The 5,126-nt window shown below is 39.9% G+C and overlaps 1 pseudogene; it reads right to left on the reverse strand.

Moving 5' to 3' along the window:
- Positions 1-812: 812 nt before the first annotated feature.
- LOC150001994 (glyceraldehyde-3-phosphate dehydrogenase pseudogene) lies at positions 813-2,015 on the reverse strand (annotated as a pseudogene).
- Positions 2,016-5,126: the final 3,111 nt, after the last annotated feature.

Consider the following 5,126-nt stretch of genomic DNA (forward strand, 5'->3'; position numbering starts at 1 on the left):
TTTATCTACAAAGCACAGATTTTGTCACATGGCTGCTTAAAATAATCTCTCAATGAGTGACCTTGCTGCTTTAAGATGTTACACAAAGCAGGGAGCTACAGTGGCCTATGGCTTAGGTTTTGTAAGTCCTCCATGCATCCTCCTTCTCAGTGTCCTATCATTTACTTGCCTGGCTCATTCAGCTCACCCTCCAGTCACCCTGAATGAGTTTAGATTTCTAGAGAGGATTGAGAGAGGCAGCATCATCTAATTACTTTTCTCTGGCTAGTAAATACTAATAAACTAGGAACAGCTTGAATTGAGGCAAAAGGAATAGAGTAAACAAACACAATTTTAATCTTGTTATTACATCGTGCTATGTATGAATATAAGATACGTAATGTATAACCAGGGAAGCGAAATAAATTAAGATGGGCCCTGAAAAGTAATAATATCTGAATAAGTCTATCAGCTCTGTTTCATGGTGATGAAGCAAGTTTCTTGGGTAAGTGACTGCTTCACTCAGCTATTAACTGAAGTCATCATGACCCCAAGGAGTGCACTGGAGCTCTTAAAAAACAACAACAACAGGTTCTTCTCTTTCAATGATTAGCTGAAATCAGAGCCAGAAATTCATGACATAGCAGTGAAATCATGTGGTTTGAAGTTTTTTCTGACTGATTTATTTCACTTAGCATAATATGCTCAAGGTCCATCCATGTTGTTGCAAATGGAAGTATTTCATCTTTTTTATGGCTGAGTAGTATTCCATTATATTTATGTACCATAGCTTCCTAGGACCCTATTCATCAATATCACCCAATAACTTTTTTTTTTTTGCTGGGTACAGTGAACTTTATTGATGGTGCATGACAAGGTAGGGCTCCCTAAGCCCCTCCCCTCTTTAGGGGGTCTAGGATGGCAACTAGAGGTCAGGAGATTATCAGTATGTTGGGGGATCAGTTTGGGGCAGGGATTCCCCAGCAGCTGAGGGCCTCTCTTCCTCTCGCTGGGGCTGGTGGTCCTGGGGGCTCTTACTCCTTGGTGGCCATGTGGACCATAAGGTCCACCACCCTGTTGCTGTAGCCAAATTCATTGCCATACCAGGAAATAAGCTTGACAAAGTGGTCATTGAGGGCAATGCCAGCCCCAGCATCAAAGGTGGAGGAGTGGGTGTCACTGTTAAAGTCGCAGGAGACAACCTGGTTCTCAGTATAGCCCAGGATACCCTTGAGGGGGCCCTCTGATGCCTGCTTCCCTACCTTCTTGATGTAATCGTATTTGGCAGCTTTCTCCAGGCGACAGGTCAGATCCACAACTGACACATTGGGGGTGGGGACACGGAAAGCCATACCAGTGAGCTTCCCATTCAGCTCACGGATGACCTTGCCCACAGCCTTGGCAGCGCCAGTAGAAGCAGGGATGATGTTCTGGGCAGCCCCTCGGCCATCACGCCACAGCTTTCCAGAGGGGCCATCCACGGTCTTCTGGGTGGCAGTGATGGCATGGACTGTGGTCATGAGCTCCTCCACGATACCAAAGTTGTCATGGATGATCTTGGCCAGGGGGGCCAAGCAGTTGGTGGTGCAGGAGGCATTGCTGACAATCTTCATGGAGTTGTCATACTTGTCTTGGTTCACACCCATCACAAACATGGGGGCATCAGCAGAAGGGGCAGAGATGATGACTCTCTTGGCTCCACCCTTCAAGTGAGCCCCAGCCTTCTCCATGGTAGTGAAGACCCCAGTGGACTCCACAACATATTCAGCACCAGCATCACCCCATTTGATGTTGGTGGGATCTCGCTCCTGGAGGATTGTGATGGACTTTCCATTGACAACAAGCTTCCCGTTCTCAGCCTTAACTGTGCCTTTGAACTTGCCATGAGTAGAATCATACTGGAACATGTATACCATGTAGTTGAGGTCAATGAAGGGGTCATTGATGGCGACAATATCCACTTTGCCAGAGTAAAAAGCAGCCCTGGTGACCAGGTGCCCAATATGGCCAAATCCGTTCACTCTGACCTTCACCATCGTGTCTCAGGGTTGAGGCTGGCGCTGCACAGGAAAACGCAGCAGTCCGTTGAACTGGAGGAGCAGAACTCAATAACTTTTTTTAAAAGTACTATGACAATCCTAAAATAACCCCATTCCTTATAGCCACAGGCCTTGTCTTAATTAAATCAGATGCAAACTTCTATTGAGTGGTTGTAAAATTATAACAGAGGTTGAATTTTAGTTTTATCAATTATCTCTTGTAAAGGCCCAGGCATTGTTTTGAAGAGAGTGGGATCCTAATAAGTGGAAAAGATTTACTGGGATGGATATTGTAAAAGCTCATAATTTTTAGGCCTGAGTCACCCTGACTCTACCTTGCCAATGGAATTAGCCTGGCCTCTTATTTCTTAGGAACCAATCTTCCCTTGCTTGAAGGCCCTGAAATAACCTCACCTAGTATCTTGCAAATGTATGTTTATTCTCAAGACTCTATTGTTGCCATTCTGTCCACACCTAGAGTTATATCATAGCAAATCCAGGAAGGTTATGTACAAAGTCTAACTAAGGAAAAAATAGTTATTCATGAAAAAATTAAAAAGTTCTGTGCATTTATATTGGCAGAAATCTGAGTATGATTTAGAATTAGATCTATTTCAAATTAGGATAACTAAGTCCTAACTTAAAATCTATAATTTATAACAAATTGTATACACCATATACCATTTATAGTATATGCCAATAAATGGTACCAGTGGCTTGTACAAGGCTAAGTTCTATGTTATATTATCTCATTGCATTTTCCCCAGTCCCTAGAAAGATTGTAGCTATTTCCCCCATTTTAGAAATAATGAAACTGACTCAAGCAAGCTCAAATTCTAAAAAATGTTCCAGTATATAAATACCCTTGGCTGAGTAGCATTTCTATTTGAAAAGGTAAATGTATATATTTTTATTTGATTTAAGAATTGCTTTATTTTCTTTTATGAGAAGTCAAAATAAGTTAATGATCTTGCCTGACTCCAGAATCATTTGTTCATATATTCAAGATATAAGTTTGTAGACTCTGTTTAGCAAAGATAAAGCCAATATTTTCTAGCATTTTTGTTCTTATAAAATGTGTCCTGCGATCTTTTATAATTTTATTTTTTCTTTCACATCCAATGCTTTTTTTTTATCCCATATAATCTTACAATAAATTCTCCCCCAAATGCCATGTTGTATGAACTAGGTGACATCACCTGACAGCTTCATCCCTGGCCATTTCTTTTTTTTTTTTTAATTTTTTTATTTTGGTTTTTCAATTACAGTTGTCCCCTTTTCCCCCAATTTCTCTCCCCCACCCAACCCACCCCCTCTCCCACAATCATATCCCTCCCTGTTGTCCATGTCCATGAGTCTTTCATACAGGCTCTTTAATTAAACCCTTCCCTTACTTATCCCCCTTCTCTCCCTCTCCCCTCCCCCCTATTGACTGCTATTCTGCTCTTTGTTCTATTTAGTTCCTTTGTTTGTGTTGTTCTTTAGTTTCCTGTATTAGGTGATATCATATGGTATTTTTCTTTCTTTGCCTGGCTTATTTCACTAAGCATAATTCTCTCTAGTTCCATCCATGTTGTTGCAAATGGCAGGAGTTCCTTCTTTCTTTCTGCTACATAGTATTCCATTGTGTAAATGTACCACAGTTTTTTGATCCACTCATCTCCAGATGGGCACTTAGGTTGTTTCCGGCACTTAGCTATTGTAAACAGTGCTGCAATGAACATAGGGGTGCATAAGTTCTTTTGAATTGGGGTTTCAAGATTCTTCGGGTATAATCCTAGTAGTGGGCCATTTCTAATGTGCTGTTGTTATTAGGTAGAGTGATTCAGTTGGAGAGGCACATGTATAGATCACCAGATTCCTATTTTCTCCTTTTCTCTAAAGGTACTCAATATTTCAAAGAAAACAAAACAACAGAATCACCTGATTGATCATGTATTTTAGTCTGGAAGACTTTGGATTTAATTCCACTCCAGCCACTTGCACCTGTGTGGATTAGGCTCATCACTGAAACCCTGTGGGCTTCAACTTCCTCATCCGTATGAAAAGAGCAATAATATTTGCCCCTGGAGTTACTGTGAAGACATGATGTGATTCAAGCAAAAACCTCTAACTAACATGGTACCTGAGGGATTTATGTACCCAGTATTAGTAATTGACTCGACCCTCTAGAATTAAAACAGCTAGTACTCCATTAACTGTCTAGTAGCAAAATGACTCTGTGTACGAGAGAGAGAAAGAGAGAGAGAGAGAGAGAGAGAGAGAGAGAGAGAGAGAAAATTTGAGAAGGAAAGGGTAAAGAAAGGAAAAATTATATATATATATATATATATATATATATATATGTAAGATGTCAAGATGTTTTAGGTTTAGAAGATTAACATGCACTTTTTATCAAAGCAAAATATTTAACTTTGGTTAAGAAAGTTATGACATTAAGTCTATGATAACATGGGAAAATATAGCACAAATTTAAGACAACTGTTGTATAATTGTGTTTCAAAACTCTTGGTACAAGTAAGTGAGGGAACTAGAAATCTGCAGTTGAAAGTTAATTATTTTTGTGTTCCACTTGCTCATATAATTGGAACTAAATAAGACATTTGAATCTTCCAAAATACATATATGACTCACATTTAATTCATTGAAAATTGAGTGTCAATATAGAAATATTGTGTAATTAAGTATTTATAGAAAATATTGCTTAAAGGAAGGCAGAGCAAACCCAAACAGTAGAAGTTTGCCTTACAGACACCATATAAATTCACTTTTATCACCAATATTCAAAGTTGTTTATTGTAAACCATAAAATGCAACTCAGTCATCTCTCCACACTTTTGCAGTTTTCTGGTTGAATTAGGGTACTCAATATGATTTTGAGGCTGTTGACAGAGATTATCAGTAGCTCTGGCACAGTTGCATTGGCCTCTTTCCTAGTGTCCTTCTTGGAAAGAGATGCCATCTGCCTCCCACAGGCTTGTGGTCCAATCAACCACTGGGCATCTGGTATAGCAGATGGGCTCTGCCTCCTACCTGTAACAGCAACATGAATACAACTAGCTTTCTTCACTTCTGCATGAACTTAGTTACATGCTCTACTTTCAAAGC

This window comes from Furipterus horrens, unplaced genomic scaffold, assembly GCF_987537825.1.
Source record: "Furipterus horrens unplaced genomic scaffold, mFurHor1.1.pri manual_scaffold_9, whole genome shotgun sequence".
NCBI lineage: Eukaryota > Metazoa > Chordata > Mammalia > Chiroptera > Furipteridae > Furipterus > Furipterus horrens.